Raw genomic sequence first — 13,478 nt, 5'->3', positions numbered from 1 at the left:
ATGTAAGGGATCTAGAGGTTGACAACATGTCTTCTTAACGGGAGTCCAGGAGCTCATCTCCACAAATGGACTTTTCAGGATCCTTGGGTGGCTCCGTAGTTTGAAACCAATTCTGGTTATCGCTTCTCGGCCTTTTGGCTAAGATCAAGTGTAGTATCTGTTCTTATCAGTTTAATATCTGATACGTCCCCTATCTGGGGACCATATATTAAATGGATTTTTAGAACAGGGAGATGGAAAAAGAGCTTGCTCTGTCCACTCCACGCATTGACCTGGTATTGCAGTATCTCCAGGACCGGTGCACCCCTTCTTTAATGCAGTTTCTAAAATCAGAAAGAATTGAATTCAATGTTTTTTGTTCATTTTGCTTGTTTGTCGGATTTTGGGATGGACTCTTTGGCTTTGCTTTTCTTCTCCTCATTGGATTTTTCATGTTCAAAGTTGCAGAAGCCAGATTACAAGCTCATTTTGGTTCAACTTCAGCAACTGTGCATTGCATTGCCATGTAATGTGATGCAATGCTATCTTTCTAGCTCTCCCTTTTTACTTCCTTTTGGATAAACAGACATATTAGGCAAGCATTTTGGAGCTTTCACCTAAATAACTACAGGTGGTGAGATAAGCTGCACAATATAATTGACCTTTCAGTATATTGTTGCACACACACCATCTATTTAGCAAATGCCCTTGTTATCAACAGCAGCCTTTTAAACTCACCTGAGCTAACAGGTATGTGCGCTGGTTACTCTGCTGCGCTTAAAATTTCTTTTTTGGTTTGCTACAATGCCTTTTCTGAAACGTTGTCTCCTTCTGCTGGAACACTGACTTCTTTCATTTAATGCCTGCAGACTATAAAAGAGAACCCAACCCAAAAAGTTTGGTTGATTAGTCTGTGGCATTCTGTTAAACTGTTGCTTATGGCGGTCTCTGTGAGCTTCTCAGCGACATTCAGCCAGCCAGGTATCCTGCCTGCAGTAGATGGAATGTGGCAATGGAACGCTGGCTGCGCGTGTCATAATAGGCTCTGAGCCTTTATATACCTGTGCACAGCAGCAGCCACCTTCAGTCTGCTGCTGGACAGCCAGCAGCAGCAGCAGCAGGAGAGGTATGTAATCAGGAGCCCTCCTGCTAAGGGTAGACAGCTGCTCGTTCCACCCCACCCCCCGCCTTAATTGGTTCTCCTCCCTTCCAACGGTGTTGAGGCGGGTGGGAACAGCAGGGGGTGAAGGTGCTGTGTTTAAAGAGGTGGAGTTATGCAGATCTAAAACGCGTGGATTGCAGCAGCAGCAAGCCGAAAAGTGCAGGCATGTAAGGGATCTAGAGGTTGACAACATGTCTTCTTAACGGGAGTCCAGGAGCTCATCTCCACAAATGGACTTTTCAGGATCCTTGGGTGGCTCCGTAGTTTGAAACCAATTCTGGTTATCGCTTCTCGGCCTTTTGGCTAAGATCAAGTGTAGTATCTGTTCTTATCAGTTTAATATCTGATACGTCCCCTATCTGGGGACCATATATTAAATGGATTTTTAGAACAGGGAGATGGAAAAAGAGCTTGCTCTGTCCACTCCACGCATTGACCTGGTATTGCAGTATCTCCAGGACCGGTGCACCCCTTCTTTAATGCAGTTTCTAAAATCAGAAAGAATTGAATTCAATGTTTTTTGTTCATTTTGCTTGTTTGTCGGATTTTGGGATGGACTCTTTGGCTTTGCTTTTCTTCTCCTCATTGGATTTTTCATGTTCAAAGTTGCAGAAGCCAGATTACAAGCTCATTTTGGTTCAACTTCAGCAACTGTGCATTGCATTGCCATGTAATGTGATGCAATGCTATCTTTCTAGCTCTCCCTTTTTACTTCCTTTTGGATAAACAGACATATTAGGCAAGCATTTTGGAGCTTTCACCTAAATAACTACAGGTGGTGAGATAAGCTGCACAATATAATTGACCTTTCAGTATATTGTTGCACACACACCATCTATTTAGCAAATGCCCTTGTTATCAACAGCAGCCTTTTAAACTCACCTGAGCTAACAGGTATGTGCGCTGGTTACTCTGCTGCGCTTAAAATTTCTTTTTTGGTTTGCTACAATGCCTTTTCTGAAACGTTGTCTCCTTCTGCTGGAACACTGACTTCTTTCATTTAATGCCTGCAGACTATAAAAGAGAACCCAACCCAAAAAGTTTGGTTGATTAGTCTGTGGCATTCTGTTAAACTGTTGCTTATGGCGGTCTCTGTGAGCTTCTCAGCGACATTCAGCCAGCCAGGTATCCTGCCTGCAGTAGATGGAATGTGGCAATGGAACGCTGGCTGCGCGTGTCATAATAGGCTCTGAGCCTTTATATACCTGTGCACAGCAGCAGCCACCTTCAGTCTGCTGCTGGACAGCCAGCAGCAGCAGCAGCAGGAGAGGTATGTAATCAGGAGCCCTCCTGCTAAGGGTAGACAGCTGCTCGTTCCACCCCACCCCCCGCCTTAATTGGTTCTCCTCCCTTCCAACGGTGTTGAGGCGGGTGGGAACAGCAGGGGGTGAAGGTGCTGTGTTTAAAGAGGTGGAGTTATGCAGATCTAAAACGCGTGGATTGCAGCAGCAGCAAGCCGAAAAGTGCAGGCATGTAAGGGATCTAGAGGTTGACAACATGTCTTCTTAACGGGAGTCCAGGAGCTCATCTCCACAAATGGACTTTTCAGGATCCTTGGGTGGCTCCGTAGTTTGAAACCAATTCTGGTTATCGCTTCTCGGCCTTTTGGCTAAGATCAAGTGTAGTATCTGTTCTTATCAGTTTAATATCTGATACGTCCCCTATCTGGGGACCATATATTAAATGGATTTTTAGAACAGGGAGATGGAAAAAGAGCTTGCTCTGTCCACTCCACGCATTGACCTGGTATTGCAGTATCTCCAGGACCGGTGCACCCCTTCTTTAATGCAGTTTCTAAAATCAGAAAGAATTGAATTCAATGTTTTTTGTTCATTTTGCTTGTTTGTCGGATTTTGGGATGGACTCATTGGCTTTGCTTTTCTTCTCCTCATTGGATTTTTCATGTTCAAAGTTGCAGAAGCCAGATTACAAGCTCATTTTGGTTCAACTTCAGCAACTGTGCATTGCATTGCCATGTAATGTGATGCAATGCTATCTTTCTAGCTCTCCCTTTTTACTTCCTTTTGGATAAACAGACATATTAGGCAAGCATTTTGGAGCTTTCACCTAAATAACTACAGGTGGTGAGATAAGCTGCACAATATAATTGACCTTTCAGTATATTGTTGCACACACACCATCTATTTAGCAAATGCCCTTGTTATCAACAGCAGCCTTTTAAACTCACCTGAGCTAACAGGTATGTGCGCTGGTTACTCTGCTGCGCTTAAAATTTCTTTTTTGGTTTGCTACAATGCCTTTTCTGAAACGTTGTCTCCTTCTGCTGGAACACTGACTTCTTTCATTTAATGCCTGCAGACTATAAAAGAGAACCCAACCCAAAAAGTTTGGTTGATTAGTCTGTGGCATTCTGTTAAACTGTTGCTTATGGCGGTCTCTGTGAGCTTCTCAGCGACATTCAGCCAGCCAGGTATCCTGCCTGCAGTAGATGGAATGTGGCAATGGAACGCTGGCTGCGCATGTCATAATAGGCTCTGAGCCTTTATATACCTGTGCACAGCAGCAGCCACCTTCAGTCTGCTGCTGGACAGCCAGCAGCAGCAGCAGCAGGAGAGGTATGTAATCAGGAGCCCTCCTGCTAAGGGTAGACAGCTGCTCGTTCCACCCCACCCCCCGCCTTAATTGGTTCTCCTCCCTTCCAACGGTGTTGAGGCGGGTGGGAACAGCAGGGGGTGAAGGTGCTGTGTTTAAAGAGGTGGAGTTATGCAGATCTAAAACGCGTGGATTGCAGCAGCAGCAAGCCGAAAAGTGCAGGCATGTAAGGGATCTAGAGGTTGACAACATGTCTTCTTAACGGGAGTCCAGGAGCTCATCTCCACAAATGGACTTTTCAGGATCCTTGGGTGGCTCCGTAGTTTGAAACCAATTCTGGTTATCGCTTCTCGGCCTTTTGGCTAAGATCAAGTGTAGTATCTGTTCTTATCAGTTTAATATCTGATACGTCCCCTATCTGGGGACCATATATTAAATGGATTTTTAGAACAGGGAGATGGAAAAAGAGCTTGCTCTGTCCACTCCACGCATTGACCTGGTATTGCAGTATCTCCAGGACCGGTGCACCCCTTCTTTAATGCAGTTTCTAAAATCAGAAAGAATTGAATTCAATGTTTTTTGTTCATTTTGCTTGTTTGTCGGATTTTGGGATGGACTCTTTGGCTTTGCTTTTCTTCTCCTCATTGGATTTTTCATGTTCAAAGTTGCAGAAGCCAGATTACAAGCTCATTTTGGTTCAACTTCAGCAACTGTGCATTGCATTGCCATGTAATGTGATGCAATGCTATCTTTCTAGCTCTCCCTTTTTACTTCCTTTTGGATAAACAGACATATTAGGCAAGCATTTTGGAGCTTTCACCTAAATAACTACAGGTGGTGAGATAAGCTGCACAATATAATTGACCTTTCAGTATATTGTTGCACACACACCATCTATTTAGCAAATGCCCTTGTTATCAACAGCAGCCTTTTAAACTCACCTGAGCTAACAGGTATGTGCGCTGGTTACTCTGCTGCGCTTAAAATTTCTTTTTTGGTTTGCTACAATGCCTTTTCTGAAACGTTGTCTCCTTCTGCTGGAACACTGACTTCTTTCATTTAATGCCTGCAGACTATAAAAGAGAACCCAACCCAAAAAGTTTGGTTGATTAGTCTGTGGCATTCTGTTAAACTGTTGCTTATGGCGGTCTCTGTGAGCTTCTCAGCGACATTCAGCCAGCCAGGTATCCTGCCTGCAGTAGATGGAATGTGGCAATGGAACGCTGGCTGCGCGTGTCATAATAGGCTCTGAGCCTTTATATACCTGTGCACAGCAGCAGCCACCTTCAGTCTGCTGCTGGACAGCCAGCAGCAGCAGCAGCAGGAGAGGTATGTAATCAGGAGCCCTCCTGCTAAGGGTAGACAGCTGCTCGTTCCACCCCACCCCCCGCCTTAATTGGTTCTCCTCCCTTCCAACGGTGTTGAGGCGGGTGGGAACAGCAGGGGGTGAAGGTGCTGTGTTTAAAGAGGTGGAGTTATGCAGATCTAAAACGCGTGGATTGCAGCAGCAGCAAGCCGAAAAGTGCAGGCATGTAAGGGATCTAGAGGTTGACAACATGTCTTCTTAACGGGAGTCCAGGAGCTCATCTCCACAAATGGACTTTTCAGGATCCTTGGGTGGCTCCGTAGTTTGAAACCAATTCTGGTTATCGCTTCTCGGCCTTTTGGCTAAGATCAAGTGTAGTATCTGTTCTTATCAGTTTAATATCTGATACGTCCCCTATCTGGGGACCATATATTAAATGGATTTTTAGAACAGGGAGATGGAAAAAGAGCTTGCTCTGTCCACTCCACGCATTGACCTGGTATTGCAGTATCTCCAGGACCGGTGCACCCCTTCTTTAATGCAGTTTCTAAAATCAGAAAGAATTGAATTCAATGTTTTTTGTTCATTTTGCTTGTTTGTCGGATTTTGGGATGGACTCTTTGGCTTTGCTTTTCTTCTCCTCATTGGATTTTTCATGTTCAAAGTTGCAGAAGCCAGATTACAAGCTCATTTTGGTTCAACTTCAGCAACTGTGCATTGCATTGCCATGTAATGTGATGCAATGCTATCTTTCTAGCTCTCCCTTTTTACTTCCTTTTGGATAAACAGACATATTAGGCAAGCATTTTGGAGCTTTCACCTAAATAACTACAGGTGGTGAGATAAGCTGCACAATATAATTGACCTTTCAGTATATTGTTGCACACACACCATCTATTTAGCAAATGCCCTTGTTATCAACAGCAGCCTTTTAAACTCACCTGAGCTAACAGGTATGTGCGCTGGTTACTCTGCTGCGCTTAAAATTTCTTTTTTGGTTTGCTACAATGCCTTTTCTGAAACGTTGTCTCCTTCTGCTGGAACACTGACTTCTTTCATTTAATGCCTGCAGACTATAAAAGAGAACCCAACCCAAAAAGTTTGGTTGATTAGTCTGTGGCATTCTGTTAAACTGTTGCTTATGGCGGTCTCTGTGAGCTTCTCAGCGACATTCAGCCAGCCAGGTATCCTGCCTGCAGTAGATGGAATGTGGCAATGGAACGCTGGCTGCGCGTGTCATAATAGGCTCTGAGCCTTTATATACCTGTGCACAGCAGCAGCCACCTTCAGTCTGCTGCTGGACAGCCAGCAGCAGCAGCAGCAGGAGAGGTATGTAATCAGGAGCCCTCCTGCTAAGGGTAGACAGCTGCTCGTTCCACCCCACCCCCCGCCTTAATTGGTTCTCCTCCCTTCCAACGGTGTTGAGGCGGGTGGGAACAGCAGGGGGTGAAGGTGCTGTGTTTAAAGAGGTGGAGTTATGCAGATCTAAAACGCGTGGATTGCAGCAGCAGCAAGCCGAAAAGTGCAGGCATGTAAGGGATCTAGAGGTTGACAACATGTCTTCTTAACGGGAGTCCAGGAGCTCATCTCCACAAATGGACTTTTCAGGATCCTTGGGTGGCTCCGTAGTTTGAAACCAATTCTGGTTATCGCTTCTCGGCCTTTTGGCTAAGATCAAGTGTAGTATCTGTTCTTATCAGTTTAATATCTGATACGTCCCCTATCTGGGGACCATATATTAAATGGATTTTTAGAACAGGGAGATGGAAAAAGAGCTTGCTCTGTCCACTCCACGCATTGACCTGGTATTGCAGTATCTCCAGGACCGGTGCACCCCTTCTTTAATGCAGTTTCTAAAATCAGAAAGAATTGAATTCAATGTTTTTTGTTCATTTTGCTTGTTTGTCGGATTTTGGGATGGACTCTTTGGCTTTGCTTTTCTTCTCCTCATTGGATTTTTCATGTTCAAAGTTTCAGAAGCCAGATTACAAGCTCATTTTGGTTCAACTTCAGCAACTGTGCATTGCATTGCCATGTAATGTGATGCAATGCTATCTTTCTAGCTCTCCCTTTTTACTTCCTTTTGGATAAACAGACATATTAGGCAAGCATTTTGGAGCTTTCACCTAAATAACTACAGGTGGTGAGATAAGCTGCACAATATAATTGACCTTTCAGTATATTGTTGCACACACACCATCTATTTAGCAAATGCCCTTGTTATCAACAGCAGCCTTTTAAACTCACCTGAGCTAACAGGTATGTGCGCTGGTTACTCTGCTGCGCTTAAAATTTCTTTTTTGGTTTGCTACAATGCCTTTTCTGAAACGTTGTCTCCTTCTGCTGGAACACTGACTTCTTTCATTTAATGCCTGCAGACTATAAAAGAGAACCCAACCCAAAAAGTTTGGTTGATTAGTCTGTGGCATTCTGTTAAACTGTTGCTTATGGCGGTCTCTGTGAGCTTCTCAGCGACATTCAGCCAGCCAGGTATCCTGCCTGCAGTAGATGGAATGTGGCAATGGAACGCTGGCTGCGCGTGTCATAATAGGCTCTGAGCCTTTATATACCTGTGCACAGCAGCAGCCACCTTCAGTCTGCTGCTGGACAGCCAGCAGCAGCAGCAGCAGGAGAGGTATGTAATCAGGAGCCCTCCTGCTAAGGGTAGACAGCTGCTCGTTCCACCCCACCCCCCGCCTTAATTGGTTCTCCTCCCTTCCAACGGTGTTGAGGCGGGTGGGAACAGCAGGGGGTGAAGGTGCTGTGTTTAAAGAGGTGGAGTTATGCAGATCTAAAACGCGTGGATTGCAGCAGCAGCAAGCCGAAAAGTGCAGGCATGTAAGGGATCTAGAGGTTGACAACATGTCTTCTTAACGGGAGTCCAGGAGCTCATCTCCACAAATGGACTTTTCAGGATCCTTGGGTGGCTCCGTAGTTTGAAACCAATTCTGGTTATCGCTTCTCGGCCTTTTGGCTAAGATCAAGTGTAGTATCTGTTCTTATCAGTTTAATATCTGATACGTCCCCTATCTGGGGACCATATATTAAATGGATTTTTAGAACAGGGAGATGGAAAAAGAGCTTGCTCTGTCCACTCCACGCATTGACCTGGTATTGCAGTATCTCCAGGACCGGTGCACCCCTTCTTTAATGCAGTTTCTAAAATCAGAAAGAATTGAATTCAATGTTTTTTGTTCATTTTGCTTGTTTGTCGGATTTTGGGATGGACTCTTTGGCTTTGCTTTTCTTCTCCTCATTGGATTTTTCATGTTCAAAGTTGCAGAAGCCAGATTACAAGCTCATTTTGGTTCAACTTCAGCAACTGTGCATTGCATTGCCATGTAATGTGATGCAATGCTATCTTTCTAGCTCTCCCTTTTTACTTCCTTTTGGATAAACAGACATATTAGGCAAGCATTTTGGAGCTTTCACCTAAATAACTACAGGTGGTGAGATAAGCTGCACAATATAATTGACCTTTCAGTATATTGTTGCACACACACCATCTATTTAGCAAATGCCCTTGTTATCAACAGCAGCCTTTTAAACTCACCTGAGCTAACAGGTATGTGCGCTGGTTACTCTGCTGCGCTTAAAATTTCTTTTTTGGTTTGCTACAATGCCTTTTCTGAAACGTTGTCTCCTTCTGCTGGAACACTGACTTCTTTCATTTAATGCCTGCAGACTATAAAAGAGAACCCAACCCAAAAAGTTTGGTTGATTAGTCTGTGGCATTCTGTTAAACTGTTGCTTATGGCGGTCTCTGTGAGCTTCTCAGCGACATTCAGCCAGCCAGGTATCCTGCCTGCAGTAGATGGAATGTGGCAATGGAACGCTGGCTGCGCGTGTCATAATAGGCTCTGAGCCTTTATATACCTGTGCACAGCAGCAGCCACCTTCAGTCTGCTGCTGGACAGCCAGCAGCAGCAGCAGCAGGAGAGGTATGTAATCAGGAGCCCTCCTGCTAAGGGTAGACAGCTGCTCGTTCAACCCCACCCCCCGCCTTAATTGGTTCTCCTCCCTTCCAACGGTGTTGAGGCGGGTGGGAACAGCAGGGGGTGAAGGTGCTGTGTTTAAAGAGGTGGAGTTATGCAGATCTAAAACGCGTGGATTGCAGCAGCAGCAAGCCGAAAAGTGCAGGCATGTAAGGGATCTAGAGGTTGACAACATGTCTTCTTAACGGGAGTCCAGGAGCTCATCTCCACAAATGGACTTTTCAGGATCCTTGGGTGGCTCCGTAGTTTGAAACCAATTCTGGTTATCGCTTCTCGGCCTTTTGGCTAAGATACCACATCTTGCCAGAAGGATTCTAAGCCAATCGTGCCCTTGGCCTTGAGGCATCGGCAGTGTAAAAGCCGTCTTAAGCCTCATGCTGCTTTAGGGGGCAGATACGCAAAGAAACCAAGAAGGCGATCGACCCTATCTACCTTTGAAGATGGCATCAGCAGTAGCGGCCGCAGTGCGCTATGCCAGAGCTGGTGACCTTCGCATCAAGAACTCTTTCAAGATCGAAGTGGACGATGCATCCAAGGAGAAGATGACCTTGAAGTTTTTCGTGAGGAGAGTGCTGCTGGAGATCCTAGGAGTAAAGAGGGAAGACATCCTGGCCCTTCAAGATCGCCCCGGTTCCTTCACTTTGACTCTGGAGTCGGAGTATGCGTGCCAGAACCTCTTCCGCCAGATTCACCTGCACCTTTCAGATGAGGACCTTAAAGGACTCACCTTTGTCATCCTTTACTCCGGTGGAGAGAAGCCGCTCGTGGTTCAGATGAGCAACCCTCATGTTCCCTTAGTTAATATTATTTGCTTTCTTCAAAACTATTTCCCAGAACTGCGGTATTCCCACAAGGTCATGAATGAGGAAAACCTCTGGACGGGAAAGCATAAATTTTTTGTTAAATTTTGTGAAGATCCAAATGGCATTGGTGGTCAGCGTCATCCTCCGTCAAGTTTCCTGATCGGTAGGGAGCGGGGGCGCCTCTTCTACCCGGACATGCCCCTCTTCTGCCGGAAATGCATGTGTTTCGGTCACACTTATGAGAACTGCAAGGAGGAGGTGGCAATCTGTAAGAAGTGCTACAAGCATGGACCTGCCACAATGGACTGTACCAATGAGATGGTGTGCAACATCTGCCGGGTCCCAGGTCACTCCTTCCGGGAGTGTCCTTTGAAGAAAAAGGCGGAAACCTATGCTGAAATGCTGGCAAAGCAACCTGCCCGTGTGCCTCCATCTGCTCCCGGGGGGCAGAGGCAACCCTCTGCTGTTCCTGCTCCTGCGGGTGCGTCTACAGCGCGGGGGCAGTCTTCTAGCTCTCCAGTACCTGCTCCACAGACCAAGCTTGCTAGTACATCAGGTGGTACGTCTGCACCTGCTGCACAGAGGAAGCCAACCAACCCTCCTGCTCCTGCTGCTAAGGGGGGTCCCACCGGTGCTCCTGTATCTACTGTGCGAACACAACCCCCTGTAGGCGGGTCCACAAGCACTTCAGTGCCTGCTGCACAGGGAAAACCTGCCAGTTCTCCTATTCCTGCTGCGCATAAGCCCACGTCTATGCAGAAACCTCCAGCTGAGAAACCTGTCCGTCCTGAGAGGAGGGAAGCTTCATCTAAGGACTGGGCTGCTGATTCTGATCCGGGTGATATGGTGGTGGAGGGGAGTCCCTCTGCTGAAATCGGGACATTTAGCTCGGAGGAAGAAGCAATGGAGCTGGAAACTCGTAGGAAAAGGAAAACAGATGATAGGTCTGATGAGAATGTGGCCAGGGAGACTTCCAAGAAGTGTCCATTAAAACCAAGTCTTCTGCAATACAAGCCAATGGCTCCCGCTGCCCCTCCTGAGGAGCCAAGGCCTTCAGACCCTATAAACATTTCTTTTTCGGACTCAGAAGTGCAGAGCCCATTAACATCGGTGGGCTTTATGTCTGATTCTGACAGTAGTGTGACCTGAACTATCCTATCATGACCTCATCAATTAAAGTAGCCTCGCTCAATGTGAGGAGTATAAGGGGCTCTACAAGAAGGGCTGCTTTGTTTTCCTACCTGTCAACAGTGGACTGTGATGTCTTTTGTTTGCAAGAATGTAACATTGACTTTGATATGAATTATGCAGATTTAAGAAAAGATTGGCCTCATGGGCCCTCTATCTGGTCCGGAGATAATGAAAATCGTTCCTCTGGCATTGGAGTGCTGTTTAGGTCGCATGACTTTAAAATCAACTCTTTTGTGGACATTTCTTCTGGACGTGCTCTTTTCTTAAATATTAGTTTTAAAGGTGTGGACTTTAGACTTTTGAACATTTATGCTTCTCCGATGAAGGAAGAGAGACATCAGTTGTTTGAAGATGTGCAATATTACCTACCTGGTTCATCGCCTCTGATGTTCTGTGGGGATTTCAATTGTGTCTTGCCTGGTGAAGGGAGAAGCGGGAGTTCCACCGTTCCTAAAAAAGACAAAACAGAGAAACAACTAAAGGATTTGTTAACTGATTTTTTTCTTAGAGACTCCTGGAAAGAGATCCGTAGTAATGATCCCGGTTATACTTGGGAGAACTCTTCTTCTAAATATCGTATTGATTTTATTTTCATGTCCCAATATGTGAATGTCAAATCTGTTGTCTTAATCCCAAACATTTTTTCAGATCATAAGATGTTGCTATCAGAGTTAGAATTACCTGGGCTTGTCAAGGCAAGAGGAGTTTGGAGGCTAAATACAACATTGTTACAAGATCCTAAGGTAAGAACAGATTTTAAAGCGTTTTTTAATTATTTAAGAACAAAACAACAAAAATTTTTAACTCTGCTAGAATGGTGGGAATACAGCAAGATGAAGATAAAAAGTTTTTTTATCAAGGTCAGCATAGCCAATGCAAGAGAAAAGTCCGCTTGGCATAAAAGGCTTATTACTAAATTGCAGACCTGTTATCAACTAAGAGATGTGGGACTTGAAATGGACGATTTAATTGAAGCAACAAAAAAAGAAATTAAAAAGAGTATAGAGTCGAAGGGTAAGGAAATAATTTATAACTCAAAAATTGAAGTGATGGAGAAAAATGAAAAGTGCTCAAGATTTTTTTTTAAAAAAGTAGTTGCTGCTAAGGAAATGATAACAGAATTAGAGGGTGAAACTACAACTGAAGGTATGCTCAACCAAGCTCACCAGTTTTATCAGCAGCTTTTTAATGAGAAAACTATAGACCAGTCTTTTACTGAAGATGCCCTTAATTCATTAAAAAATAGTCTGAGCCGCAAAGACCAAGAATTGTTATGCACTGAAGTCACCTTGTCGGAAGTAGATGCTGCTATCAAAAGTTTTTCCTATGGGAAAACCCCTGGTTCTGACGGTTTGCCTGTTGAATTTTATCGTGAATTTTGGAATTTTTTAAAACCCGACTTGTTTTTAGTAATCAAAGAAGCTTTTAAGTGTGATATCCTGCCTATATCTTGGAGAAGTGGTCTGGTCTCCCTGATTTTTAAAAAAGGAGCCAAATCCCATCTGGCAAACTGGAGACCAATCACACTGTTGAATGTTGATTACAAGTTGATGTCCAAAATTTTAGTGAACCGTTTTAAAAAAGTTTTATCCAAAGTTATTTATGAAGACCAGGTATGTGGGGTGCCAGGAAGAGGAGTTGCGGAGCATCTCAATACCATCCGCGATGTCATATGGTACCAGCAATCCAGGAAGCAAGACTTAGCAATTTTATCGTTGGATTTTCAAAAGGCTTTTGATCGTGTCTCTCATTGTTTTTTATGGTTGGTTTTAAAAAAAATGGGCTTCCCTGAAATTTTTATCAAGCAAGTGGCACTTTTATATAAGAACTCTTTTAGTAAAATTTTAATCAATGGATTTTTGTCTAATGAAGTGTTTTTGCATTCAGGTGTGAAGCAAGGCTGCCCTTTGTCCCCAGTGCTATTTATATGTGCAATAGAGCCTCTTTTATCTATGCTACGAGAGGATAAAGTGATTAAAGGTGTCCCTATCCCTGGAGGACATGGAAGAGATGTGAAGGTAATGGGCTACATGGATGATATTACTATTTTTTGTTCATCACCTGCCGCTCTCAGGAGAGCTATAAGAACGACCAATTTTTTTGTGAAGCCTCAGGTTTTAAGTTAAACATTGAGAAATGTGATTGTTTTGTCCGTGGCAATTGGGCGGATGTGTCCATCCCTGATCTCCCGATGCAGTCAGAGAAGATTAAAATTCTGGGCGTGATTTTTGATCGACAGAATGATGGAATGAAGAGCTGGGATGGAGTAAGGGACAAAATACAAAAGAAGATTGACTTTTGGAAATTAAGAAAATTAACAATCGAAGGTAAAGTTTTAATTATTAAGGCCCTTCTGCTTCCTGTCATGTTATATCTCAGTTATGTTTATCCCCCAAGTGACCTTACAGCGAGAAGATTACAGAGAATGCTGTTTGAATTTGTGTGGAACTCTAAGTTCGAAAAGGTGAAGAGAGAAACAATGTACAAGA

The 13,478-nt window shown here is 44.4% G+C and overlaps 7 non-coding genes across 7 annotated transcripts; all 7 read left to right on the top strand.

Annotated features, from left to right (window-relative positions):
- Window positions 1-118: 118 nt before the first annotated feature.
- LOC141274800 (U2 spliceosomal RNA) lies at window positions 119-309 on the top strand. Its single transcript, XR_012323066.1, has one exon. It is a non-coding gene; the product is annotated as a U2 spliceosomal RNA (small nuclear RNA).
- A 1,115-nt stretch (window positions 310-1,424) lies between these two features.
- LOC141274789 (U2 spliceosomal RNA) lies at window positions 1,425-1,615 on the top strand. The gene has a single exon (XR_012323055.1). It is a non-coding gene; the product is annotated as a U2 spliceosomal RNA (small nuclear RNA).
- Window positions 1,616-2,730: 1,115 nt separating this feature from the next.
- On the top strand, window positions 2,731-2,921 carry LOC141274778 (U2 spliceosomal RNA). The gene has a single exon (XR_012323044.1). It is a non-coding gene; the product is annotated as a U2 spliceosomal RNA (small nuclear RNA).
- Window positions 2,922-4,036: 1,115 nt separating this feature from the next.
- On the top strand, window positions 4,037-4,227 carry LOC141274766 (U2 spliceosomal RNA). The gene has a single exon (XR_012323033.1). It is a non-coding gene; the product is annotated as a U2 spliceosomal RNA (small nuclear RNA).
- A 1,115-nt stretch (window positions 4,228-5,342) lies between these two features.
- Window positions 5,343-5,533, top strand: LOC141274755 (U2 spliceosomal RNA). The gene has a single exon (XR_012323022.1). It is a non-coding gene; the product is annotated as a U2 spliceosomal RNA (small nuclear RNA).
- Window positions 5,534-6,648: 1,115 nt separating this feature from the next.
- LOC141274744 (U2 spliceosomal RNA) lies at window positions 6,649-6,839 on the top strand. The gene has a single exon (XR_012323011.1). It is a non-coding gene; the product is annotated as a U2 spliceosomal RNA (small nuclear RNA).
- Window positions 6,840-7,954: 1,115 nt separating this feature from the next.
- On the top strand, window positions 7,955-8,145 carry LOC141274732 (U2 spliceosomal RNA). The gene has a single exon (XR_012323000.1). It is a non-coding gene; the product is annotated as a U2 spliceosomal RNA (small nuclear RNA).
- Window positions 8,146-13,478: the final 5,333 nt, after the last annotated feature.

Source organism: Phyllobates terribilis, unplaced genomic scaffold (assembly GCF_046119375.1).
Source record: "Phyllobates terribilis strain yellow unplaced genomic scaffold, ASM4611937v1 Scaffold_5__5_contigs__length_657084704, whole genome shotgun sequence".
Taxonomy (NCBI): Eukaryota; Metazoa; Chordata; class Amphibia; order Anura; family Dendrobatidae; genus Phyllobates; species Phyllobates terribilis.
Note: the sequence above shows the minus strand (reverse complement) of the source record. Positions and strands in the feature narration are given on the sequence as shown.